This window comes from Caloenas nicobarica, chromosome 5, assembly GCF_036013445.1.
Source record: "Caloenas nicobarica isolate bCalNic1 chromosome 5, bCalNic1.hap1, whole genome shotgun sequence".
In the NCBI taxonomy this organism is placed as follows: domain Eukaryota; kingdom Metazoa; phylum Chordata; class Aves; order Columbiformes; family Columbidae; genus Caloenas; species Caloenas nicobarica.
The window spans coordinates 17,221,370-17,235,598 of NC_088249.1; positions in this window are offsets into that span (position 1 = coordinate 17,221,370).

Genomic DNA, 14,229 nt, shown 5'->3' on the forward strand with positions numbered 1-14,229 from the left:
GGGAAAAATGGCTGCATACAGGCTCATAAGACATGTCACTGTCATTGTGAACGTTAAGGGACTTTCTGAGCAATCTGTTAATCAGCTCCCTTTGTGACTTTTTCCACATTAGCACCCTACGCTCACACTGGCTGCAGGGGATTATGGTGTCTGACCACTTCTTCTTTCAAGTTTGCTTTAGTCAAGAAGCCAGTAAAAGTGAGTCAATCCTGTGTATTTAACACCCACTCCTCCATTCCTTTTCTGAGGAAATAAATTTTTTTACTGTCCTCACCTTTATCCTTCCTGCCTCCCCATCATATTGCTAGTGTGTTGTTGTTCCCCCATACCATGCTGCTTCTACACATGGTAGTCGTAAGGTCTTTCTGTTACATGAGGGAAGATACAGAAGGTAGCTGCTTCAGCTCATTTTATGCTTGGTGCTATACAGCAGTAATTTAGGTGATAACATAGACGATACACACGCAAACTTTTAGGAGTCTTTCCAGGGTCTGGTGAGTACACCATGAGAAAATGTCATTCTATGATAGCAAGGCACAGCTCAGGGGGTTGACAATGCCTACTTCACAGCGTTGTGATTTGAATATCACAGTTTTAAATGAAGAAAGATGTGACAGTTCCTATATCTTGTTTAAAAAATCTCATCTCACTTGACATCTGCAGTGAGATGTATTTATCTCATTTTGTGGCTGGTGGACAAAATTTGATTTTTTTTTTTTGTTCTAGGACCTGAGGAGTGTAAGCAACCCTAGACAGTGGGAAAAGAGAGAAGGAAGATGTAGCAAAGGGGAGAGAAGGGAGGAAAGGGAATCCCAGCCGAACCAGGTGTACATAGGTGTCATCATAATAGGTGTCGTCATAATATATGTCATCAAATAGGGTGACCCTGGGGGATGGCTGGTTCCTGAGGTTGGACAGACTGGAAACTTCTTACCTGTGGCTGAGCACGGTTGTAAGTTTTCCTCCCCCTAACCAGCCCCGTGGATGTTGTCACTCAGATTAACCGGCTGATCCTGTAACTGCAAGTTTTCTTGGCATCCTGTTGAACAGCACGTGGAGCAGAAAATTTTTTCCCTGCCAGTTTTTCTAGACCTGACCTGAGAGTGCATTTGTGTTGCATTGGGGCTTCACTCCCACTTGACTATTCTTGTGTCAGTGTGGTGACAACCAGAGAAAAAGTTATTTCAAACTTGGGAGGACATTTACACAACTTGCCAATTATTTTTAAGTGAACTTTAAGAAGAACTGTGGAGAGTGAACTCCAGATGTGGTGGCCTTGTGAGGCTAATTACCTTATAATTAGCTGAGTGCCTCCTTTAAGAGGTTTGTTTTTCCTGTAAAGCTTATTCTGAGTGGCTTTTAATGCTTGTTATGAATTACTCTGCCAGCTGAAGCATTTGCAGAGCTGCTGTCCCTGACAGCTGATAGCAGTTGGTTTCAAAAATCAAAGAACAGCTTTAATGTTTAGAAGAAACTGGCCAGTCATTTTAAGTAAAGGTATTAGTAATCAGCAGCAGCTAAGAACGAGATTGCAGTTTATTCTCTGAGGGATGCATCCCCTGTAGTTCCTTTTTCCCTGCTAGAAACCACGCTCTGAACTGTTAATCTAGCGTGTAGCAAAAGGAGAACTGTTTAGGGACTTCATCCAGAAGATGTAGCTAATCTGTCCAAAAAAGGAAAAGACTAAAGAATAGGTTTAAAACACTGTTAGAGGGAGGTTGAGAAATGGGCTCACCTGAATGTATGCTCTTTGTTTTCAGCTGGGTTGTCTTGGAATTTGATCTGGGGTTGCTTAGGCTCAGATCTGTCACCATGCCAGAGGCAAACAGAAATGCAAAACTGATGTGGTCTACAGATAACGGAGAGGACACTCTGCTGCTGTTGCTGTTACATTTGCTCCATGAGAGATGTTCTCCTGACATTCTCCACTGAAAAATTGCTAGGGACAGCGATTGCTGCTAGGATGAGCTGAGTCTCTCATTTCTCAACATTGTTGGTTTATTCCACAAGCTTTCAGTCTTCCTTTCTCTCACATTGTTTGCTATGAGTTGACAACAAAGACGCAGAGCTTTGAAGAGAGGTTAGATAGCTGACAGGAGAAGGGGAGATCAAAAATGAATGCATTACAAAAGCAAATGCAAACAAGCTATCAAACTTAAGTTACTTTAATGACACTTGAATGAAATTATTAAATGGGCAACATCAGTAGCGAAGAATGGAAATACTATTACAGAGATCTCTTGGTTTGACTTTTTTGTAACTCAATATTTTAGTAACAATTAGAATTTGATCTGGAAACATTGTGTCTTCCATCTGCCAAAGGAAGAAGGAGAATTTTTACTCTGTGATGGATAATGATTTAGCATCTATGCACATACCTAATTAGAGGATGTATCTGGTTTATGCTCCATATTCAAGAAGTGATCAGACATAGCTTTCAAAATAAGAATTGTCTTTTGAAGTAGGAAGAGGATTAGACTGAGATCCCTTAACTTACCGTGTCAGGATGTTATTATCTGGAATTTGAACTTGTGTCCAAATTTCAGACACAATCTTACACCTCCAGCCCAGAACAGGACCTGGAACTCTGAACAGCTTTCAAGTTTGGAATCCCACATCTCCTGTGCCAGCTTTTCCATCTTCCACCCAAGAGCTTGTCAGAACTCCCCTGTGATGTGTATTTGATTCTCTCCCTTTTCTCTAGTCAGATGCATGGTGGGAAGCGTGAACGGTTTACAGAAAGGTTGTTGCTTCTGCTGTGAGTTGCATTTCTGTAAGGTCATGGTTCTTCAACTATGTTTTCAATTTTTGTGTTGAACCTCTTTTATCCAGATTAATACCATTATGGTGGTCTGGTTGTTCCTTCCAATTTTCTTTAAAAGAAATCTAGAGAGAAGGGCCAGTCAATTTTCAAGCATATGGATGGATGAGTTTGTGCCTCCAGGCAGGATACTGGGATTTGTCTCCCAGAAGAGAGGTGGCAAACCTGAAGGGGCTCTGACATAGGAGAAGCGGTCAGTCACTGGTGTGGATGCCAGTGTCATCCAAGGGTGGGACGGACAGGGGCTGGAAAGAACATTTAGGCCCTTAGGCAGGACACTGAAGTGCAGGAATTCAGCAGCACGGTGCTAAGGAAAGCTTCTCACAGCATATACAAGGCCAGACAGAGGTACAGAGAGAGGCTGTTTCAAGGTATGGCAAAGAAAAGGGTGGAGAGATGACAAGCTCATACATTGGGAAATGAAGGCACTTGGAAGTAATGGAAAGCCAGACTTTGTTTAAATCTTAATGAAAGCGAGACACTAGTACTTAAAATCGTGTGAGTACTAAGAGAATATTTTAAATTCAAATTAAGGGAATTGAGGAAATGGAAATTCAGGAGATGAAAATGCAAGCAAGCCTGCAGATAGAGATGCTAGCACTTTGTTTGGAATGATATATCCATTGGCAACTTGGTTGTTGGAGTCCTGGAATCCTCAAGGGAAAAGAAAAAGAAAGGACCAAAGTTTTCAAGTCATCTAGGGAGTGAGAGCAACAACAAGGGAAAGAGCACAGAGGAAATCCTCCTTCAAGGCGTGCTACTTCTACGCATTCCTGAGAAGTCTGAGGAATAACATCAGAGAACACACCTTACGTGTGAATATTTACTTAGATCTACAGGAAACTTGGTTCATCTCCAAAAGGGAAACTGAAAATTTGAAGACACGCACAAATGCATGGGCACATCCCTCCCTCTGGTGCTGTATCCAAGGAAGAAATACAGAATCACAGCACAGGGGCCAAAAAAAGACTCAACCAAGTCTGAAAGGAAATGAGCACAGCTAAACATCAATCAGCGTGTGGAAGGGCAGCCAGTGTGCTAGACTAGACAGAGTTGGATCTAGAACAGAAACATGTTTGAAACACACAATAGGGATCAGTGTGAGCCAGAAACACAAACGTAGTACAAAGGCACAAAAGAATTATTCCTGTGTTAAATGGTGACAGTGCACGCCATGTTTGGTGCTGCAGTTGAACAGGCTCTTATACTATGACAAATTTTGTCTCTTTGATTAAAATAAATTGAAACAGAAAAAAAAGAATGAAGTCAAAGAAAAATGAGACAAAGAAGGGAAAACTCTCCAAATATTGTAAACAGCTTTTCACTTTACCGTGTCTTAAAATTTTTGCTGTATAAAATGAATCATGTACTGAATCATATGTACAGAAAATAGCATTTAAAAGAGGGATGACTTTATTGAGAATATCATTATTTGCTGATGCATGGACTAATGAAAACCTTAACATTTTTCTTGAACAGGAGATGTGCTCAATCTTTTTAGACATGGCAGAGTTTCAACCACATTTCAGTTAGAGCTAGCAAGCAAAATTTTTCTCTCACACAGCCTTTGCTATTTGTCAGATGTTATTAGTCAAACATTGATTACTGATGTCCCAAGATACTGCTTGTCAGCAGCACTGCAAAATCGGTTATATTCACTGAACTATCAGTAAAGGAGGGGGAAAAAATTGTACAGATGGATGTTTGGTTGCTTTCCAAACTAGTGTTGGTTAATGAGATAGTTCTGTTTAGAGGGCATGATGTGCTGTACTTGGGTTTAATTATACCTTGTTGTGACTGGAGGCAGTGGCATTATAAAAGATGCAAGCAGAAAGAAGATTTGCTCCTTGCTTTGGTCTCCAACTTGTTAAGTTTTTGAACAAAAGTTTTCGCTTTTAACCAGTAGGTGATGCTGGGGAGGCTCAACAGAAGAGACTGCCTTGCATGTTGTGGGAATCCTCTCCTCTCTCTGTGAGCGCAAATGGGTACAGAGCAAGTTACTCTCGATATTCACATCAGCTATGTCTGCATAGCACCATAAGTACCGGGCGAAGATCCAGGCTAACACCTGGCTGGCTGAGCCTGGCCTTGGTGTGTGTTGAGTGGTACGGGATGCCAGCAGTGTCTGAGCCCCATCTGCTGCAACTGGGTAGCCCATGCTCAGGGTGCTGAGACGTCTGTGGGGTGGCTCCCATGGGGCCACAGCTCCCTGTGGGCAGTCACTCGGTGGAGCATGGGCTGTATGGCTGTGCTGGGGGTAGAGGAGCACGCTGACAAACCAAGGAAGGCAAAAATCATTGAAACATAGTATAGATGTGACCTAAACCTTAAGTCACTGATTTCTATGCAAGACATCTAGTGTTGCCTGATGGAGCACAGTGTTGGTGTCAGAGCAGGCTGCAGCATCAGAACAGACAGTAATACAGAGTTTGGAAAAATGGATCAGAAGAGTGATATTTCCCAGGGCTGTAGATGATAAGATGAATCAGAACTCCTCTAGTTCAGAGGCTGAAGTTCCTGTTTCTCAGTCCTAGGCTACAACACAGTTGTTCCAATCCTTGTTCCTTACTGGTAATATTGTATGTTGATCAGGGCTTATGTGGCTTCTAATCAGTAATACCTGTGTAATCTTGGCTTTTCTTGTGTTGTCATTTTAAATGAGGATTAGGAGATGGGACATTACAAGCAGTTTTGTTACTTACTCACCTGCTTCTTGTGCAATAGAGACAGGATATTGCCTTGGCTTCTGTGCCAAGGATAGTTGTGGGGGAGAGGGAAGCTGAGTTGGCTGAGGTTCTTTCTAGTTGAGGAAAAAGATAAATTTGGAGTTGTTGTCTGAGGAACACAGAAATTTAAGTTTTCTGCAGAAAGTGGTGTGATGTGTTTTCCTCCACCCACTGTCCTGTATTCAAGCAAATCATCCACAAAGCCTCTGGGAGGTGTCCCCTGTGAGTAGGAGCTAGTCACAACAGCTCAGCACCGAAATACTTGGAGGGTCATGTTGTCCACCTGGCTGATCTTTAACAGCAGGAAGGAGGGGGCAGATGAGGCTCATTTTTAAAAGCTTTGAGGCAACAATGATGTGACTAATTCCTGTTATGTGATTCACCTCCCTGATACCACTTGGACTGCTTGCCTGAAATTACACATTGTATGAACTTCTTATTACCATAAATAGGGATTTTCCAAAGTGTAGTTTCTTTTCAGCACTTCCCTGTGCTCAGCCAGTTGTTCAGACCTTCCATTTGATAAAAAGACCTCAATCCTAGACAAAGAATAAGAAGTCTGAGATATTGGGCTGTGCTTATTATCCTATCTGCCTTCCTTACCCTTTATGTCAAGTTGTCCTTCATATATGTGCAAGCTTCACCTAAGAAGACCAAAGACGTAAAAAACATGAAATGGTGCAGAAGCAGAACATGGATTTTTTGTATTAGTTTTTGTTCATGTGAAGTCACAGATTTCATTTCTAGGAAAAACAAAACAACAACTTTCAAACTGAAAAACATTTCATAAAAAATCATTGGAAAATGATGATTTGTTTAAAAAAAAAAATCCTTTACAGAAACTGTTTTATTTCATGTCAGATTTATACAATTTGTTTCTATGCTATTGCATGTCACTAAGAGGGATGAGTTGTGTCATGTCACCTGGCAAACAACAGTGGAGAATGGAATGGGAAAGTCCTGAGAGCTCTCCAAACATTTCTTCGCCTTCAAGGGGCATCAACTAGACTGTTCTCAAGATGTTTGCCAAACTTCAAGACCTTCTATGATGACAGTCCTACATCCCATGCACCATCTGTCCCAGTGCTCCACTTGCCTTTGTTAGTGGAAAGCCTTTGGTGGTGTTTAACTCAGTTTCTCTTACCTTTGCAACAATCTTTAATGTGTTTGAAGGTTGTTGCTGTGTTTGCCCTCCATCTGGGCTTCTTTAGACTAAACAAGCCCGACTCCCACAGTCTTCAGCTTTGCTAGATCTCTGGCCTTTCCCCTGTGCTTCTTCTCACCACAGTCAGTGGATGCCAGAGGATCTGTGCATTTCTGGAAAGCCTTACAGAGATGCACAGGATGGAGGGGTAGTACCTACAGCCAGCTGAGACATCCCAGTGTGATATGGGGGGAGTCCTTGTGTTCACAACAACGTGTGTTGTTGACTCCAGTATGTGACTCCTGGAACCTTCACATCCTTCCCGGCATTCTACTGTAAAATAAGATATGGTTTATTACTAACTTCTCGTATCATATGGAATACATAATATGTTGTATAAAGCAGTTTGCATGTCAGGTAAGAAAGAAGCTGGATACTTAGTGCTCTAATTAAACTGACAAATGTGAGCCCAGGATAATAATCTCCTGTGTTATTCAGGACTTTTTTTTTATATTGACTGTTTCCAGGAATGTAACTTTTGTGTTTCAACAAGTCCTCCCTGCGACCTCTCCCAGCGTAGCCTACTGGTGTGTGGTACCTTAGCTGTCTTATGACCGTTCAGAAGTGCCCAGCTACTTGCTTTCTAGGTGGCTTCCTGCCTCGTTGAGAGTGAGTTTGTTAGACTTACGAAGTGAGTTGAATGTAGAACATATAGGTTTGAGATCGATACTGATTCAGCTGTTCCTTACAGAGCTTCATGATCAGGGCACTTGTAAGATTAAACTACATTACCATGTAATTGCTGATAGGGAAATGAGGATTTGAACACCATTTAGAGGTCATGAAATTATTTTAATTAATTACGTGTCTAATATACATGGGCTATCTTCATTGGCTTCTAGCTGCATTGCGATCATCAGGCAACACTGCTTATACTAGGCTACACAGGTCAAATGTCAAATTTCTCAGCTTATGGTGATGTGCAAACCAGTGCTTTCAACAGGCATTGAATCCACTATGAGAAAAAAAAAAAATTTCATGATTCAAATATTTTAGTGTGACCCTGCTACTCAAATCCCCACAATGAATTCCTAATGACAAATTTACAAAGTTGAAGGCATGAAACTCTCAACTACCCCACCACTGTGGGGCCAGGTGGCATCTGAAGTTTTAGTGATGAAATATTTAATGTAACTAGCTTACTTCAGAGAAATGTGGCAATCAGAAATGAAAAAATTGGAGCAAATTCCCACGATATCGAAGTTGGAGCAAATGGAGTGATTTACCCAATGCTGTGAATAATTGCATGTCTGTGTTAGGGAAAATTGGACGTTGGTGACTAATTAGTCTTTTGTTTATGTGGGTTCTGAAAAAATGTTGCTGGCTTCCTTCTTTGACAATAGGTTTATAAATGGAGTCATACAATAATAACAAAAGTGATTTGTAATTCACAGAATACTTGTATGGTTTCCTCCAACTGAAAAAGATACACAGAGTAATAACTATTTTTCATAAAGGTTTGTGTTAGAGAGGGCCACTTACAAGTTAACAAACACCGAACGGATTGTGTATAGACCTAAATTAACTTTAGAAGGGAATTCAATTTAAGGAAGGATGGAGTTTTTGCCCCTTTTTCTCATTTATGTAAGATGATTTCAGACATTTAAAAAGGTACAGCCCTTTTTTTGCTGCATGCCTCCAGTAAAACACTCTTGTAAAGATTAGGACATAGAGAGTTTGTTCTTCTAATACAAAAAAGCAGAGAGAAAAAGAAAAGTGTAGCAGAGAGGCAGCCTTTCTGATTTACAAACAAAACCAGCAGAAGACAGAAACAAAACTCCTTGCAGCCAACTGCTATTCGCAGAGGTGTTTGGCAAAAACAATATTTTTGCACACTTGCTGTTGTACTGTTTATACTCTTAGGGGCCATGTATCTGTTTTTTAAAGTGGCATTTGTTTAATTCCAGATTTACTGATAATGGCTTAGAAACTGATCCAATTAAAAAATACATGGTATGGTCAGTAGAGGAATTAATCCCGTGCCCTGAAATAAACATTGATGGTGCACATAAAGTGAGCTGCACTAAGGAGAGGTGAGTGTCAATGTGAAGTACACTGGGGTCAGGAATTAGAAATCTTAAGGTCTCTAGTACAATGTAATTTTTAGCCCACTTGTGCATTTAAAGCAGGCTATAGTCTTTAATGAATAGAATCATTATTTCTGCTGGACTTTTGTCTCAATATGAGCCATGCCAACTCTGAGCTTAACAAAACCAGTGCCCTACTGAGATGCTTAAGCCAAATCTGGGCACCTTTCTTGTAGAAACATAATGCAGGAGACTAGAACTACCTTGGTTTTCTTCCTGCACCCCCTTTTCTTTGATCTACCAGGCCAAATATCACACTGCTGCAGCTTTGCTCTTTCTGGTCCTTGAAATCATGCTCAGTGCCGGCTTGAGTATATCTCCATGGCTTTGTATTGTGCCCCTGAGAGTACTCTTGTAATATGTTGCCTTATCCCAAGTGATGAACAAGGATAAAATATCTTATTCACTAGAATTGTTTCCACCTCTAATAAATGTGCCTATTGTCCATTTGTGTTATCCACAGCAGTCATTGGTGTAGGATATTTGAGTGCTTCAGGAGCACTATCAACTTACCTCCAGGAAACTCCTCTGTAAGGGAATACAATTTTGAGTTTCTGAAGACAGAGAAATAAGGATTACATAGTTTGGTTGCCAAAAATATTTGTACTTTTTAAAATTTACCTGTGTAACTCTTAGATTGCAAAATGTTCCAGAGAGGTTTTACCAGCGGTGAGTAGAGAGGATAGCTGAGTTTGTGCACTTTAAGTACTGCATCCCATAGTAATTCTTCTCATCAGTAAAAGTATGAACATAAGTGCATTGTTATCCATCCTGCCGCATACCCAGATATTCCCCATTGCATAATGACAATCTGATTTTTTTTTCCAAGCACAGTAGTTCTGCATTTGCCCTCAATAGATTTGGTTTTGTTTTCAGACCAAGATAATCTTAAATCCCATTGGTTTTATATACTCCTTCCCAAGTCAGTATCATTTGCTAGTTTAGTAAGTACATTTTCTATGCCATTCTGAATGGGATGGAAATTATGGAATTATGAGTAGATGAAAATACTGACTAGCATCCTGGAAAGCGCAGGTTATTGCACAATCAACTGAGTTCATAATTGTAGATCAAGTGAACTACATGTGGCTGCTTTCGAGCATGGTTGTGTAACACTTCCGGCAGTACAAAATGCTTTTACAATTTCCCAGCTGTTAATGAGAATGTACAATGGCATGTGTTGAAAGTCTTCAGAAAACTAAGATGTATTACACTTGTTGCTGCCTGTCTAGCTCTTCAGCTGCATACGTTATCAAAGATGGAAATGAGATTGGTCTGACCCTCGTGGTTTTTGTTGAATCACGTGTCTCTTATTGCAGGAGCATCTCTAAAGCAGCCTTCCAAGCCGTTTGGCTGCAGTGCTGCTGCCCTTCCTGCCTCTGTGTCTTCTCCTCCCTGTTCCTTCCCTGACTTTCACAAGCCCTGAGATGCAGCTGTTGACTCCCTTTCCCACTCAAGTTCTGCCTTTCCCCTGTGCATCAACAGCCCTGGTGTGTGAGGGCTTTGTGTGAGAAAGGAATTGTCTGGGTATCATGGGAGTGAAAGCTGTTGAGAAGGTTGTCATGTCTGAAATCAGGCTGAAGAGGTTATGAGGACAGGGGTGGCACTGAGCTGTGGCAGGTAGCTTCTGGGAACTGGGGCATTGATATGACAGGGATGATATTTGGGTGTGATACTGTGTGGGGTGGCACTGAAAACTGGCAGGGAGGGGAGGCAACAGGTTCATGGAGGAATCGGGGGAGATGAGACCGGCTTCCACTGGTATCCTTTATCCCTTCCAACTCTCCTTTGCTTTCTGCTCACTGGAGCACCTACAGGATCTGCAGCCTGGTAAGGCTGCATGTTGCAGGGAAAAGAGGGCCCATCCATGCTTGCACTGGTCCTCCTACAGCAAGCAGGTAGGACTGAGGCCAGAGCTTCTCCCATCTGTCAAGGTTTAAGGCAAGGCGGCAATAAACCGTGGCAGATGCTCTCTGTTACCCCCTTTACCCTCCCTCCACCCTCTCCTTTAGATCGGAAAGATGATAAGGAAGATAAGGAGGAAGGAAGAGAGGCTTAAGACTTCAAGTTGGAAGGTTTTAAAGGGTTTTACTAATGCTACTAATAAATAGAGAATATATACAAAATATACAAAACCAATCTCGAATGCTTGATATGGCGTTGGCGTCACTCCAGCAGCGGTGGAGCTGGCGTGGCTCCAGCAGCTCTAGGGCAGGTACCCAGAAGTCATGGGCGGGATTTCACAGCAAACCGGCAACGGGTTGCAGGGATTGCAGGGCCTCGGGCCTAGTACCACAGGCACGCAGAGAGGGTCCTCTTTAGATGCCAGCCATGGTCGGAGAGGACTTGACCCTCGTGATCATCCTCTTAAATAGAGGGTATGACGATTACGGGATGGAATACTCAGTTGGTCAGTTTTAGTCACCTGTTCTGTCCGCCCCTCCTTCCAGATATGTCCCATTATCAGTTAACCTTGGTTACCATAGTAATAAATCTAAACATGAGCTTCTTCAGCATTCCGTTGGTCCTCTTATCAGCACCAAGTACAGTGTCTGAGAAAAATATGCAGGCACTTAGAAAGCACTTAGCTGAAAGGAAAAATCACTAGAAGAGAAAACTGGTCTTGTTTTTAACAAAACCAGGACACCATCTTTCTGAGACATGGTGTGAAGTGCAGCTGCCAACTCCAGCCCAACTTCTTCTTCTCCTGAAGTATGGCAGCGTTCACTCGGGGTCAGTCTCTGCAGCTGTGAGTCACTTCTGTAAACGCATAGATATGTGTATTGATTGTCTGATGGCTGGTTCTGGTTGAAGCTAGGCTGACTGGTGTATAGTTATCCAACTACTCTTTCCACAAGACAGGTATTATGCCTGTTTTACACCAATCTACCATAATTTCTGAAACATCAGCAGCAGTAGTTCACAAACTGCTTTAGCTAATTTCCCCAGAGTGCACATAGACTTTCAAAATATCTGTTACCCTTTGCTTATCTATTTTTCCTATACCCCCATCTTACTGTTAAAAACAATTTTGTTAGATGCTGGGTCACAAGTTTAGTTCTAAAGATTGAAATAAAAAATAACAGCAAATATTTCAGTTATGTTTTGATCTATAATATGTTTTTGTGCCTCATATGTACTTGTCTTTCTTTACCCTTCCTTTTCGTGCATGTGTTAATAGAATCATCTTTCATTGCCTTCTACTTGTAACCCTTTTAGAATTCACAGAATCATATAATAGTTTAGGTTGAAAGTGGCCGTCAAAGATCACGTAGTCCAACCCCTCTGCGATGAGCAGGGGCATCTTCAACTAGATCACGTTGCTCAGAGCCCCGTCCAGCCTGGCCTTGAATGTTTCCAGGAATGGGGCATCTACCACCTCTCTGGGCAACCTGTGCCAGTGTTTCACCATCCTCATTGTAAAGAATGTCTTCCTTACATCTAGCCTCTTTTAGTCTGAAACTGTTACCCCTTGTCCTGTTGCAACAGGCCCTACCAAGAAGTCCGTCCTCATCTTTCTTGTAAGGCCCATTTAAGCACTGAAAGGCCACAATAAGGGCTCCATGGAGCCTTCTCTTCTCCAGGCTCAACAACCCCAACTCTCTCAGCCTGTCCTCATAGGAGAGGTGTTCCATTCCTCTGACCATTTTTGTGGCCCTCCTCTGGACCTGCTTCAACAATTTCTGCTTTTAAATCATAATTCTTCTGATTGAATCCAAACATAATTGTCCCATTTCCTTGTACTCACACAGCCCAGCTTCCACTTTCTTCTACTTAAACCAACCAAACAAAAATAAACACCAAAAACAGAAGCAAAAAACCACAACCAACAAACCCCCAAAAAACTTGCTCTAAGGATATTAGCCAGTTTCTGCCTATTTTATATTGTTTGACTGGTCCCCAGTCTATGCTGCTGGTCATAATTTCCCAGCCTCTTTACCTGACTTATTTTTCCAGGCTTTGTGAATCAAAATCAAACCAAGCTGACAAACCCTGGAATATTTGGGGCAGTTTAGTGTGTGAATTTAAGGGCTGGTGTTTGTGTAGGTAATGATCTGAACTAAACTGAAACAAGCCCAGGTTTCTGGTTCCAATATATGCAGCCCAGTCCAAGTCCTGCTATGACAGCCAAGTGACTCAGGCCTGTCTGCGGTGTGTGACAGGTGCGGGGACAGATTAAACAGCAAGAGAGCTACTGTCCCATAATGGTGCACGACCATGTTTGCTCCCTGTTCGTGGAAGCGAGTGCGTTGCAGATGAGACAAGCTGCGTGCACAACTTTTGCAAAGGCCTACAAGGAAGTCCTTTGGCGTAGTCCCATTTGTCTCTGCTAAAAATGCATGGGTCTAATTGCGGATGGATTTCTTATGAGGAAAATTGTAGCAATGTTCACTGAAGCTAAAAAACAACCCATTTTCTGTGCCAGTACTTGTTTGGAGCTGAAGAGGTGGTAAGTGGCTCTGCGCTATTTTCTGTGCTGACACCAGCAGACAGCACTTAGCACCTGAGCCGCTCCATGGTTCACGGTGTGAGGAAGGCATCACATTTTTGTCAATGTTTGAGGCACAAAGAAGTTTGGAAAGAAAGAACCTGTTGTTGAACTGCCCAGTGAATAATGAAAATTGGTTCATTTAAAAGAAGAAAAAATGAAGCACTCTGAACCTCTGGGATTCTTGGCTTCATTTTTCATCCAGGGACAAGAGAATTGTTTAGAGCTTGTGTAGATGGCAAGAGTCTTCTAGTTTGTTTCCAAGACTTGGGCTTAGAAGGGTATGATCTAAAAGATGTGGGCATATATGAGAAAGAAATACTGCCCAGAAAGATCTGCCAACTTGTGATACTGAAGGTGTTAGATAAACTATGCTCTAAAAAATTACACAGCTGCACTACTTCCATATTAGAGCTGTCTAAAAGGAATGCCTGTGTGTTCCCATTCATAACTGCTTTCAGCTTTGTGATTATCTGCACCCCAGATGTTTTTCATACAGCAATTTTTTTCATTTTTCTCCTCTTCCTATGCAGACAAGGTCAGTAAGCAATGGGGGAGCTACTTGTCTTTTCTCTCTTGTACCCTGCATCACCTTTCCTTCAGCTTCCACTTTTCCAGACAGCTTGTAAGTTGTCGTGTATTATGTTCTTAATAACAGTGTGGGCTCTTCTGCACCCATCTGTTTAACACTGCCATTGCAGTACTTTGATTCCAGATCTGTTGAAAAAGCAGAGTTTCCCTTCCTGGCTGGTGCAGAACTATGTTTAGTTCTACTTGGTGCTCAGGGAAAGGTGAACTTTGGCTCCTGAGCCTGTCACTAGCTGGGCACAAGGGCTCAGAGGCACAAAGTTGTCCCAGAGCCCACGTGCTGAGGAGGCTGGAACGAGAGAAGGAGTTCCTGG